The 14,770-nt window shown below is 36.5% G+C and overlaps 1 protein-coding gene across 2 annotated transcripts in view; it reads left to right on the top strand.

Annotated features, from left to right (window-relative positions):
- The first annotated feature begins 2,973 nt into the window (after nt 1-2,973).
- LOC131431498 (nitric oxide synthase) overlaps nt 2,974-14,770 on the top strand; it is a 235,662-nt gene continuing 223,865 nt past the window's right edge. The window contains exons 1-2 of one of the 2 annotated variants that reach the window (XM_058597255.1): nt 2,974-3,126; nt 3,466-3,627. The gene's annotated coding sequence lies outside the window, so the exon portion shown is untranslated. Of the gene's footprint in view, nt 3,628-14,770 lie in introns of both variants that reach the window. The other variant, XM_058597254.1, reaches the window with a different exon arrangement.

Here is a 14,770-nt window from a genome sequence, read left to right as displayed (position 1 = left end):
AAAATTAGCTTCATTGATCAACGTAATCTCCATCAAGAGCAACGCAATCGTACCAGCGCCGCTACAACATTTCAATACCACTTTTGTAGAACGATTTATCTTTTACCTCAAAATAGGCTTCAGTTTCAGCGATAACTTCTTCATTCGTGCGAAATTTCTCACCGGCGAGCATTCTTTTAGATCTTCGAATAGCCAGTAGTCGCTGGGAGCTAAATTTGGCGAATAGGGTAAATGTGGGAGCGATTCGAAGTTCAATTCATGTAGTTTTGCCATTGTTTTAATTGACTTGTGACACGATGCGTTGTCCTTTATGAAATAAAATTTATTTCTTTGAACGCTTCAATAATGCTATATAATATTCACTGTTAATGGTATTTCCTTTCTCAAGAAAATCGATAAAAATTACACCACACACATTCCAAAATACCGAGGCCATAACCGTTCCAGTCGATTGTTGTGCTTTGTACGAGGTTCACCAGTTGCTGTCCACTCAGATGACGATCGTTTTGATTCCGAAGTGAAAGTGATGAATCCATGTTTCATCCATTTTCACATATCGACGCAAAAATTTCGATCGGTGTCTCTACGACCACGTTTGAAGTCAGCAAACCAACGTTTTATTGTTGTTTCTGATGGAGCGGAGTCTCCATAACACTTTTTAATCCATTGCTTCACTGGAACCGTATTTCTTCCCATCAAGACGCAGTGTAAAATTAAAACAACAATAAAGACTGTCCCAGAAAGTATGGACGCAACCAAAAACCGCTGCCATTTCGCAATGGTTCAGAATCTGTCAATTTTTATGGCTGCGTCCTGTTGTTTACAATCTTCTCTAACAACTTGTGCAGTTGTTTATTAGTTTTAATTAGTTTGTTTAGAAATGCGTGGACTTTCAGCAGAACAACGTCGACAAAATGTGTACAAATGGTGCACAGAACGCGGACTGTCACTGAGAAAGATAGCAAAAATGGAAAAAGCCGTGCGAAATGCTATCAGGAAGTTCGGTGAGGATAACACCTTTGAGGATAAACCGAAAACGGGTCGAAAAAAGGTCCTGCTAACCCTCAGTTGGATAAACGTATACTAAAGGCGTTCGAGCAAAAGAAGGAGGTTTCAGTTCGGGATGTGGCCAAATAGTGGGCACTTCGAAGTCAAATGTTCTTCGTGCTAAATAACGTTTGAATCTTCGAACCTATAAGAAGCAGAAACAACCAAAACGTAGTCCAAAACAAGAAGCATCGATCAGGCCAAGGGTTCGAAAGCTGTACAATTCGATTCTTGCTGGAAATTTGAACTGCATAATCATGGACGACGAAACCTACGTGAAACTCGATTACAAATCCTTGCCGGGACCACAATATTATACGGTGCGAGAAGGGCAAGTGTTAAACCAGTCCGAGACATCGATTGAAGTAGAAAAATTTGGTAAGAAAGCTATGGTCTGGCAAGCAATTTGTAGCTGCGGTAAGATTTCGAAACCCTTCATCACCACTGCTTCAATGAACAGCGAAATATACATCAAGGAATGTTTACAAAAACGACTTCTACCCATGATTCGAAGCCACAAGGATCCTGTTGTCTTCTGGCGAGATCTTGCTTCTTGCCACTACTCGAAATCAACGGTAGAATGGTATACTACCAAAAATGTCACTTTCTTCCCAAAAGACATGAATCCACCAAATTGCCCTTAACTTCGACCAATTGAGGAATTTCGGGCATTAACGAAGGCACATCTTAGGAAACATGTCTCGGCAGCCAAAACCATTCAACAGTTTGAAAAAGATTGAAAAAAAATGTCAAAACTTGTCGCCAAGAAGTCTTTACGGAATTTAATGAGGAACGTTCGCAAGAAGGTGCGCCAGCTAGTCTACAATGGCTAAGTAGCAAATGTTGAGAATAATATTCTGTTGTTGTAGTCTAATATTATCAGTATATCGAATAAAATTTGAATATCTAACACTTGTGAATTATTTACAGCGAAATCAAAGTGCGTCCATACTTTCTGGGACAGTCTTTAAAATTAAACAATAACTCACAAACTAATGAACAGAATATCATGAAGTTCTAACAGCTGTCTTTTAAATGTTAGTATTAACTGAGAAAAAGATGACTGCAATAAAACTAGCGCCATCTATGTGTAATCCCCGAGACTTTTCAGCACATGTGTTATCATGCCGCCTGTAACAAACAAGAAAACTATACTGAGTTTTGCAGCTACAACAAGGTCAAACATTTTGATGGCAAATATATTACCAAAAGAACCGGCTAAGTTTCGGTTTTTACAGGACAGATGTTTTAAAACACATAATCTTTATAAAAACTTTCCTTCTCAATGTTTTTATCCGGATCTGGCTTCAAAAATACTTCAACGGATTTTCGAAACCCAGTTCAACATATCCGATTTTTGCTCTTTGCACTCATTGGCACGCGTTTTATCTAATGTTATTGTTCCTCGTTAGTTCTGCTAATAATGTTATGACCTAACACCTGAATAAAAAATGATTAAACAATGAAAAATCACGCTGTTCTAGATAAGAAATTTTCAAAGCTCACAACCGCTCAATAGTATAACAACTTACTTCTTTCGCAAATCACGTCAGCTCCTGACAATCCCGCCAAAGTTCATTCGTGAGTACCCCCGATTCGGTTCAATGTTATGAAACAGACAATCAAAACGCAATCAATGAAAACGAATGTTTCGGGACCGCTCCTGTTCGGCTCGTGGCAGCGTGAGTACCCAAAACAAATGGTATCTCATTGCCGACGAGCAACAGGCCGAACCCGATTCTATGCGGTACGAGATTGGATGCCGTTGCCTGGCTGACTAGGCTGTTGCTGAGTTGCTGGCTCCTGTCTGATTTCTAGAGGACGTAAGTTTCTTTCATCGCGGAAAATATCCGCCGCAACCAGCATGCTGTTTGGGGTGGAAACGCTTTCGCTTCTCTGCTGCGCCCACCGATGGGGGTGGTAATGAGAAGTGTGCTGAAGTCACCGTGCAAGAACAGAGTAAAATACAGACATCTTTGGACAGTTTGGTCAGTAGCCTTGTGCAAGCGGTAGCGTTCACATCGCGGCTAGGAAATTTAGGAAGATATTTCTTCCCTAGTGTTTGGTGATAGATTCTGAGTAAGTCTATCTCAGTGTGTTTCTTGGCACTTAGTCTCTCCACTGTGCTTGTGTTTATTAAATTTATTTATTGAGTAGATGTACATAGTGTTGTTCAAGCAGTTTAGCGAATTATAATTCGACGGAATCTTTAATTAAAGTTCTAATCGAGTAGATATAGTGTGCCAGTTAAAAAAATTTAAATTTATCCACATCGATAAAATTGAAAAAAAATTAGGTGGACTAAATGCAAACAAGTTTCAAGGTGATTCATTCGCCGAACAGGAAAGTACATTTAATGAGTTAACTTTTTCTCTTGCCTATTTGTACCGTGCGGCGGAAATATTTTAACACTCCAAGTTGAAGCTCGGAACCGTGAAGCATGTGAAGGTGTAGGGAAGCAAGTTGAAACTTTTGCTATATTTAGTGTTAAGTGCAGTTGTTTCGTGATAGCCGTGATTTGTTGAGATTTTGTTGAATTGAAAGAGAAGCCACCGTACATAAGATTGGATACTTTATCAGGTTAGTTGCCATTCAAGTACAGTGCAGAGGTAAAATATTTAAGAATAATACAGGACGTATTCAACAATAAATATTTATATGTGAAAAATCAAAGTTAGTGCGGTACAAACGAACATTAATTTATTATTTTCACTTCAATGTTCTATATTTCTATTAATTTCATCTAGGCAATTGGACAATTGTATAAAATTTTTCTAAGTGATCTATTCTCGAAGCAAAATTTCGGAATAATTAGCCTGGTTCAAGAGGCATTTATTAGAAGCTCAAAGTAAAACTTTAAAAAATCATTAAGTCTAGCTTTCGCGGAGTGCGCTTTTTTGCAGAACTTAAACATTATTCTGGAATAAAATTGATGAAAACCTACACATTTACAGTAAATGCTATATATGAAGATTGTTCAGTAAATGATTCAATTTAATATGAGATTTGTTAGAAAGCTTTGCTGATACTTCAGTATAGTGTTATTTTTTTATCGAAGTTTCGTAAAATAATTTGCTGAGCTCATAGAAAACCACAAATATGAAGAAATCAGCAACTGAGTGTGCCATGGTTCTCGTGCTGTTCTTTTGACTCCACAGGCGACAACGACAAAGTATAAATAAATTGTGAAAACACATTTTTTTCAAAAACCTGCTCGGTAAAACTAGGTTTGAGCATCACGCCAAACACATTTCTGAAATTTTCTGATGAAAAATTCAGTAATTTAGAAAAACAGTGCAGATGAGTATACGTGAGTAGTACAAATTAAGATCAATTTTCTTACTGCTATTCAGTATCGTATTGGATTTTAGGGAACCCTTTGAATTTTCTAAACCCAGGAGGACTTTGCTGCGTATTACAGCAGTTTGGTTAAAATATTGTTGGATCGTTACGAGAATGCTCAGGAAAAAACATAATTGGCCATTTTCTTAATATTGTGCTTGAGTAGAAAAAGTTTCACCGTCGAAGTGTTTCACGAATTGCTTGAATCGCGCTGTTAGTATGTAGAATAAAACCTCTCCACAGTGTTTACCTTCTTGATTTGTCAACATGTCATTTTTCACATTTACCGCATCGCTATTTATTACAACAATAGGTGCAGAGTGGAGGTTTGAACCTGATAGGTAATGTGTCATTTAGCAAAGCCTTGGTATTACATTCCTGTAGCGGAATTTGACCTTCTGTTTCAACAGACTTCGCAGCCGATTCAGAGTGTACAGAACCATTGCATGGCTGGTGCTACGATCCTACTGACACTACGAATCCTTCCAGGTCGAGGCTCGAACATACGACAACTGGTTTGTTAGACCAGTGCCCTATGCATTGAACCGCCAACCCGGGATGTTTCATTTAGAGTACATTTAAATAAAACTGTCTGAGGCTCAAGGTTTTTGGCACACAGTTCGAAAAATTCTTGTGATTTTACATCTTAACAGATGCACATAAATGGAGTGTCATATTTCACACAAACTTATATTCAAGAACATGTAAAATTGTGTGGTGTGAAAATTACATGGCTTGAAAACAAAAGGAATAAAAATTAAGAGATCGACATCAACAAAGCGACTTGACACGAAAAACATTAGATGACAAAGCACACCAGTTAGTCGACTGAGCCAGAGAAGCACATATCTGTTTGGCTGGTAAATCGTGCATTAAAATCCATACAGTCTCACTTGCTAGCCGAGTGCAAATTACACTCAGAGCCAGTAAATTTCTGTACGAATGGAATATTGTGTCATTTGAGAAGTTAAGTAGTTATGAATTGTATCGTTTGAAGAATTATGTCACCTGTAAAATTCATAATTTCTTTCTGTGTATATTCTAGTCATCGCCAGATCTTCAATAGTCAGATTTACTTTGCAGAGCACGTAATCGAACTCCGTCGATCGAAATAGTAGATAAATTGCTTAAGACCGGAGACTATAATATGTTTTATATTTACTTTGGTGATTTATTTATTTATAAAGTTGATTTTTAGTTTCTCAAATACTTCTAGTACTACAAAATTAAGAGTAAAAGTTACTTATGATCATTCATGATAACTGGTGGTAGCTACTTAAATTTCGACGTTTTCATATGTCATTCGAAAATGAGTTATATAGTACTTTGACTCACTATTTTCTAGCGTGTACTGTTTGATTTTGACATCGTAAAAATCCACACACCAAAAAAAAAATTGAATAATACAGGTGACTTGTTGTCAAATGACGGAAAATTTCATTTGTGTTGAATTAATGTTAGATTAGCTTGAATTTTACTGGTTTCGACTGTAACTTGCATTATTCTAGCAGGTGCGATTGAATGAATTTAAATGCACCTTCTACCAACCAAGCAGATGTATGCTTCCGTGGCTCAGTCGATTAGCAGACATACAGGCAATTTAATGATTCTCGGTTCAAGTCGTGGCGGTTGCTATCAGAATTCTTTTTTTTTTATTTCAACGAATTTCATGTCATGGAGCTTTAGACACAATATTAAATGTTATTCCACGTGAATTTGCGTAAACAGCGACGCTCATTTATGTGCATCTAATAAGATGTAAAATCACAGGGATTTTTTTAAGTGTGCAGGCTTCTCGAGCTCAAAGATAATGAAATTTATTGAATGTGATCGAATGAATGTTATTTGACAGCCAGAAAGATTGAAGTTAAGCTGGAAGTGGTGGATTCTATTTTGCTGACGTCAGTAGCATAGTGCATAACTGCTAACAAAAGGCAAGTTAAAATCGAAACCAGTTAAAATTCAAGCTAATCTAACATTAAGTCATTAAAAATGAAATTTTCCGTCATATGACAAATTAGGTCTTTATGAATTACATCGTATGACGGATTAAGTCACCTGTAAAATTCAGATTTTTTTGGTGTGTGCATTTGTGACACGACCAGAATTGAAGCAGAAATCTGCACTTAGATTCTAAGCATGGATTCGGATTCTAGACTTGAACCTAGATTCTTGACTTGAACTACTGACGTAGATTTTGAGTCTGAATCTGGAGCAGGATTCTGAACCTGGATTCAGGATTCCAAACAAGATTTTTAACTCTCAGTTATTTTGACATGCACCAGAACCGTGAACCTGGAACTTGATCCAGATTTTGGATTCTGAACCAGCATTCAGGAACAGGAAAGAAGATTCAGGAACTTACCCTGAGCCAGTATTCTCCGCTTGGATTCAGAACCAGGACCTGAATGGAGTAACTTGACCTAACCTCTGAATAGGAATTTGAGATCTGTGTGCAGAATCTGAATTCTGAGCCTAAATTCGGGACTTCTTGAATTCTGGACCAGAATTCTTGATAGAGTTTTTACCTGAACCTGGATTTTGGATTCTGGAAAATAATTCTCAACCTGGACTTCCAGAATCCTGATCCCGGTACTCCTGACAGAGTTTTGGAACCTGAAACTAGATCCTGAATCCTCTTCACCTGAATTTTTGACCTAGTTTTAGAACATGGGCCTGAATTTTCGAGCGGAAATCGGGATCCGATTTCTGGACCTGAATTTTGAACCTGAATTTTAGACTTGAAATCCTGACAGGGGATTCATAGATTTCCGTGATCTGAATTCTGAACATGGACCTGGACTTCAGTTTTGGACATGAATTCTTATCCCAGACCTAGATCCTGGATCTGCATTTCCGGAGAAATTTTGGATCTGAACCCAAATTCTGATCCGGGAAGCAGGATTCTGGACCATAATTCTGGATTTGAACAAGATTTTGGACTCGAATTCTGGAAATTCAACAGGGATCAGAGGCATCCATCTAAATCATGAATGTGGACCTGGATTCTAATTTTGAGTTCTGAACCTGTACCTGAATTTCCATTCTGTATTTTTTTATGGATTGAATTTGGAAAAAAAAGATATGATTTGAATTTCTAATGGAACATTTGAACTATTTACACTCATTTTTATTTGAGCAATTTTTGACCGTAAAACCATTTAAGCATTCATCTTCTCACTTTCATTTTTCTTACCCATAAATCTCTCAATGATTTACTAATCGCATCATTCTTACAACTAACAGATTGACTTGATTCGGGATTGTATTTTGCAATGATATACTGAAAAGTTTTGCACATTTACTCAGAGCCTATTTCAGAAATATTTTGTTTAAACTAGCGAAGCCTACTTGAGTTTACTACCCACTAAAAATTAGTTAGAGCGCACCAGTGGGCTGTAGGGATCACTTTGCGAATCACTGATCTAGAATATAGTCTTTCGTTCCTCTGAATCAATAGTTTAATAATTCAATATAGTACGAATTATACGGCAATCGAAACTAGACAGCATAACATCATTTGTATATACATTATAGTTTCCGAGTCACAACGATTTAAAGAAATTTTCATACAAAACATCTTCCCCCTTTTTGAAAACAAGTCTTGAGTCAGATTGATATATTTATTCATGAAACAAAAAATGGTTTGCTATACTGAAGACGTGTACAAAGTTAGCCTGCTGTTAATTTCTAGAAATAATTAATTGTCAGTGAGATGCAGTATGCTCTGATCTTTAGCACAAATTGCTTCTGTGTAATTTCTTGTATGAATTTTAAGTCAAAGAAACTACCCTAATAAAAGTTATAATATATTGTCGAACACAAAGTTCTTCTTACGCTTTCTTCAGTGCAAAATAAATCTAAATCACTTTCCGTCCATAAGAGCAAATTCAGCAGCTAGAAATTCTGTATGGAAGATCTATAATAGAGCATAAACTGGAACAAACGTATCCCCCGCAAGCCCTTCTAGTTTTATTGATTCGACTACTGTACTATTTTTTGTACATTTGAAACACGAGTAAAACACTGCTGGGGCTGCCAGATTGTTATAAAATTCAGATTTAAATTTTGTAACTGATATAAATTAGGGCATATTCAATAGTGTTCTAGTTCTAGATGAATAATTTATGTCAGTTACAAAATTTAAATCTTAATTTTATAATAAGAAAAACTGGCAGCCTCAACGGTGTTTTACTCGTGTTTCAAGTATACAAAAAATAGAACGGTTTAAATTAGTTTTAAATTTGACAGAAAAACTGGTCGAATAAATAAAACTAGAACGGCTTGCTGGGGATACGTTTGTTCCTGTTTCTGCTCTATTATTAATCTTCCATATAGAACTTCTAGTTGCTGAAACTTCTCTTATGTATCTAGAATTAGAACACTACTGAATATGCCCTAAAATTTTAAGTGGAGCCGTACTTTAGGATAAATCCAACTACTCGATAGTAAATAACTACCGAAATGTCAAATTTTAACCAAAAGTTAAAATCATTCGCGAAATGATTAACAACCGTAGTAGTTTGCATTTGACTAATTTCCATGCTCGGATACCACTGATTAGTTTTTATTATTTCCCCTGTGTTTAATTACCCTGTAGTTTGACGGCTGTCTGCCATTCAAAACTAGCGACATCTTCTAAGTGATTTCATCATTCGTGAGCTGTTTAAAATCGTCAGCCTAATCGTCGTTGTTTTCAGATAATTTGAATAGCGACATTTTTTTGTTTTTCTGCCGTGGAGATTTGATACCGCAGACAGAAGATAATTTCACACCAATTCAATTGTTTGTTGCAGTGTTCAGTGACATCTGCCACCGAATCTGCTGAAAACATTTTTGTTGATTTAGTGACAAATGAGACTGAACCAAAAAACGAAAGACAAAACATTTTTTTTTTCTAAAAACATGCGTAACAAAAATATGTACTCAATTTTCTACGAGAAAGCTGAGACACAAACTCAGATTGAACTGGAATTCAAATTTTTTTTATAATGATCCGACTTGTGATTCTTGATTTCTGATGAATGGCTATATCATGTTTCACAAAATTATAAGCAAATTGAAGGCCTGTTGGTGCCATAGATATTTTTTAAATATTATTCAGATCCGACTTTCAGTTCCAGAACTACAGACTGATAACGCCAAAAATGAAAGTAATGTTCACCCAATTCCTTAACCGATTTTCATAAACTCAGATTAAAATGAGGGGCCTTATGATCCTATAGATTGCTGTTGAATTTCATCCGATAAAAATAATAAATTACTGAGAATACATCCGTGTTATCTTCTAGTTTTTGGCCAAAATAAAACTTGCATCGATTTCTCATATAAACTGAAAGGAGATATTGTATTATTATTCTTTCACGGGGTATTCGCATTATTTTGGGAAATCAAATACACCAATTTTTGACACAAATTTAGGAAGCTTTTCAAATTTCCCGATTCAACCGGTAACCGGAACTAAGAGAATCAGCGTGAATAAATTTTTAATTGATGATCGGTTCATTTGTAGCTATTAAGGGGCTGGTAGGGTCTAACACTTTTGAAAAATAATTTATTATTTTCTTTATATTTTCTTATGGTAAAACATTTGAAGAATTTTCTGTGAAATTTTCAAGCCTATTGGAACGAAACTCTGGAAGTTATGAACCTTTATTTATGGCTATCTCATTCTACGAAGAAGTAAGAGCTCGGCGCACAGGCCCAGGATTTCTACTTCGATTGACTTCAAAACTTGACAAAACATTCTTCAAATATTTCGTTATAATAAATTATAAAAGAAAAAATATGACTTTTTAAAAATGTTAGGCCGGGCTCCCTTGAGTAAAAAAATATTTGCATTGATTTTATAGACCGAAACTTTAAGCGCATAAATAAAAAGGCGTAACTCTGAAAATTCGCATAAAAAAACCGCATAACTCTGAAACTTCTCAAAAAATACGCATAACTCTGAAACTTCGCATAAAAAACCGCAGAAAGGAAACCGCATAACTTTGGAAATTCGCATAAAAAAACCGCATAACTCTAAAACTTCGCATAGAAAAAACCGCATAACTCTGAAAATTCGCATGAAAAAGTCGCATAAAAAACCGCATAAAAAAGACCTTAGTGTATTTCCAACTCGGCCATATTTTTTAGATAACCTGAAAATTATTATTTCGATGAGTTCGACAATAAGCATGAAATATGCTACTTAAAATCTGGAAAAGTTTTGCTTCAAAACGTTCCAAGATTCTAGTCTTTTTTTATTATTTCAGAAGTAAACATTATCGTTTTTCATTTTTTTTTTTATTCAATAATATAATATAATATTAAGGCACACTGCTTAAGCTCTAAGATGCCAAGGGTATCGTTTTTCATTTGTCTTTATTCCAAATAAATTCCAAAATAACTTTCGGCTTTCGGCGAAGTAACTCTCTGCGAAATGACTCTCGGTGAAATGACCTAATTTGGATCATTTAGATTGTTATGGCTTTATTGATTAAAAGCAATGAATTTGCTTATCGTAGACTTTCCTCCAGATGTGTTCGAAATGACTCTTTCAGCAAAATGACATTCGACGAAATAACCCTTTCGTCGAAATGGCTTTCGGCGAAATGGCTTTCGGCGAAATGGTTTTCGGCGAAACGGCTTACGGCGAAATGGCTTATTTTTACAATCACTGCACACTTCAGTGTTCTTGACTTGCATACAAGCAAAATGTATTTTTTCAATGACTCAATAGTAACTGGAGAATTTAAAAATACAATAAATTTGGGTATATTTCCAATTCGGCCAAATTTTTCAGATAACCTGAAAATTATTATTTCGATGAGTTCGACAATAAGCATGAAATATGCTACTTAAAATCTGGAAAAGTTTTGCTTCAAAACGTTTCAAGATCCTAGTCTTTCTTGATTATTTCAGAAGTAAACATTATCATTTTTCATTTGTCTTTATTCCAAATAAATTCCAAAATAACTTTCGGCTTTCGGCGAAATAACTCTCTGCGAAATGACTCTCGGTGAAATGACCTAATTTGGATCATTTAGATTGTTCCTATCTGTGGAAATGCGCCGAGTCCTTTGCGCTTTTCTGGAATGTGTAAGTTACTATATACGAAGGCACTTATTTAAATCTCCCACAATTGAAAATCCTCTGCATGTTTGATGCTCAGCGTTCATCGTCTTCGGTGCTCATATGACCAGTACGAAATTTTTCCAAACCACTTACGAATTGTTGCTTCACCCGGTGCAGAGTCTGGATAACACTCATCAAGCCATTTTTTGGTATCGGCGGAATTTTTTTTCATCAAAAAGTAGTGTTTCATCAACACACGAAATTCCTTTTTTTCCATTTTTTTCACAATAACAAAAGTAGCTACACTCAAAATGCAATATCTCACAAACTAATCATCAGATAGCTGTCAAATTTATACACGTATCTTTCGAAGGTTGGTACTAACTGAAAATGGTATGGATTTAATTCTAGTGGCGCCCTCTCATAGAAACGATACGAACTTTTTAGCCGACCTGTTATCTTAAGTTTACGTTTCGTCTTCGACTCATCAGTGCGTCAGCAGATTATGCTGACGCAAACCCCCGGATCAACATAATCCGATGAGCAGACGTAAAGTTAATGCTATTTGCAAGACACTTTTTTTTGTACACATGAAGTGTAACGTCTAACCTGACGTCTCGAACGAAACAAGTTTCGGCTTACTGGCCGTACAGATTGTGGTAATTTGAAGGGGAAAAAGCTTGCTTTTACCCCCAAGTTTATGCTAGGTGCACATAACCATTTTCTTAAGTTTACGTTTCGTCTTCGACTCATCAGTGCGTCAGCAGATTATGCTGACGCAAACCCCCGGATCAACATAATCCGATGAGCAGACGTAAAGTTAATGCTATTTGCAAGACACTTTTTTTTGTACACATGAAGTGTAACGTCTAACCTGACGTCTCGAACGAAACAAGTTTCGGCTTACTGGCCGTACAGATTGTGGTAATTTGAAGGGGAAAAAGCTTGCTTTTACCCCCAAGTTTATGCTAGGTGCACATAACCATTTTCTTAAGTTTACGTTTCGTCTTCGACTCATCAGTGCGTCAGCAGATTATGCTGACGCAAACCCCCGGATCAACATAATCCGCTGAGCAGACGTAAAGTTAATGCTATTTGCAAGACACTTTTTTTGTACACATGAAGTGTAACGTCTAACCTGACGTCTCGAACGAAACAAGTTTCGGCTTACTGGCCGTACAGATTGTGGTAATTTGAAGGGGAAAAAGCTTGCTTTTACCCCCAAGTTTATGCTAGGTGCACATAACCATTTTCTTAAGTTTACGTTTCGTCTTCGACTCATCAGTGCGTTAGCAGATTATGCTGACGCAAACCCCCGGATCAACATAATCCGCTGAGCAGACGTAAAGTTAATGCTATTTGCAAGACACTTTTTTTTGTACACATGAAGTGTAACGTCTAACCTGACAGGTAATTACCACGACCTGTTATGCTTATTGTGACGCTCCTGTTATCTAACACATCACTCAAAAAGTCGTCTGACTGACACACAGATGGCGCTATCATTATTAAATCTATATAAAGTTTATGAAGTTAGTCAGAAAAGTCAGAAAAGAGACTGGCATTTTAATGATGCTACTTTCGTCATTTCCGAAACAATGGATTCAAAACCATTTCTCGTGTGTATTGCTTCTTGATGAAAACAATACTGTACTAGCTCGGCAACGGCTTCAAATGTGTTATCCGGACTCTGCTCCATCGAGAAGAACCATTTGCCGATGGTAAACGTTCTGTTTATCCAATGGAGAGGGTTAATTCAGAGAATACAAAAAAAATCCACAAATTGATTGTTTGTTATCGTAAATTAAAATTGCACGAGAGAGCTGAGGCTGTAAATATAACAGAAGACAGTGTGTTTACAATTATGCATGATCATTTCATCATAAGAAAGTTCTTTTCAAAGTCCGTAAGTAAACGCGGCACTCACTGTCGATTGAAAAACCACAACGTATTGATGACTCAGCGCAGTGTTTGACCATGTTTGCAAATAATAAAAATCAGATTTGTTTGCGTCGACATATGACAATGGATGAAACATGGATCTATCACATAACTTATGCAAATCTGCAGATTTCGTATATAGTGCTACAGGTATAGTTTGTTGCAGACTTTGTTTTTTGCAGACTTTTGAAAATCGAGTTTTACGCAGACTTTCGTCAAAATTTACAGACTTTTGAAATTGTCGCGACGTTATTTTTTTTTGCTCGCCAAGTCAGTTTAGTGTATCATACTTTCTAGAGAAATTGAAACCTGCATTGAGAAGTTAGAGAAGTCTTGTAATGATTGTATTGCACTTGAAGGAGATTACATTTTTGAATAAAATCGCTTTTTGCCAAAAAATAAGTCACTCGACTTATAGAGTGATGTGTTACATTAGGGTGCCAATAAAAAATGGGTCCTCGCTATGTGCGAGAAACTGTTTCCTACTTCGTTGTTCTATTCATCTTTCCTTTCTTGACCGTTAGATAGTAATAAAATGCGACTAAAATGATTTATCGAGCTAGGAGTTAGTGTCAGAATGTCAACGCTATATATCAGATTAGGAAGCACCCTTTTGAATTAGAAACGCCTCGAATGAGTTAACCTGTTTATCCTTCTCATTCAAGTATACCTTTTCGTAAAAATTTCCCGCCTTGTTTATCCATCCACTTGAACGTATGGGGTTCTGGAACATTGAATTCACTGTCGACGTGTTAGATCGGTTGTGGTATTAGAATCTGCCTACGCAGGTTTCGGTTTTTGTAAGATTCAAAACCATTAACATAATTTGATCTATGTGAGCACGGTGATTAGATTATTGTGGCCCACCCCTAAACGGAGACAGCGGAATAATATAAACGAAAATCAAATCTTTTCTCCGATCGATCCCCGTCGTTTACATCCTTGCTAAGGATAAGCGAGGCAAATTTTCTGCTATTGACTTCTCCAATTAGTTGTTTGTTCTGAATTTCCGGTGCTGACGGAGGAAATGGCAAAACGAGTGAATTTTATTCAATCAATGTTTCTAATGGACGTGGCTATATTTAATCCTTTTGCTCCGCAAATTTTACACGGAAGTGAAAAGTTTGATAATCAGATTTGTATTTTATTACTGATGGAATGATTGATGATTGCTAGCAGAAAGCAGTTTCGCTAGTTCCACTGAGTTCGTTCTGATAGTTCACCCATAATGGCATGCGAAGTGAAAAAGTTTGAAAGTGAAAAAATAGTTCAGTGTCGAAGTATGTGCGAGTTTACCGGATGGCACAGTAGACGATCTACTGAAGAAACTACCGGGCCCGAAAGAAGGGAACATATAATAGATTGAATAAACAGTTGCTGA

This window comes from Malaya genurostris, chromosome 2, assembly GCF_030247185.1.
Source record: "Malaya genurostris strain Urasoe2022 chromosome 2, Malgen_1.1, whole genome shotgun sequence".
NCBI lineage: Eukaryota > Metazoa > Arthropoda > Insecta > Diptera > Culicidae > Malaya > Malaya genurostris.
The sequence above is the reverse complement of the archived record's forward strand: the minus strand, read 5'-3'. Positions and strand labels throughout refer to the sequence as shown.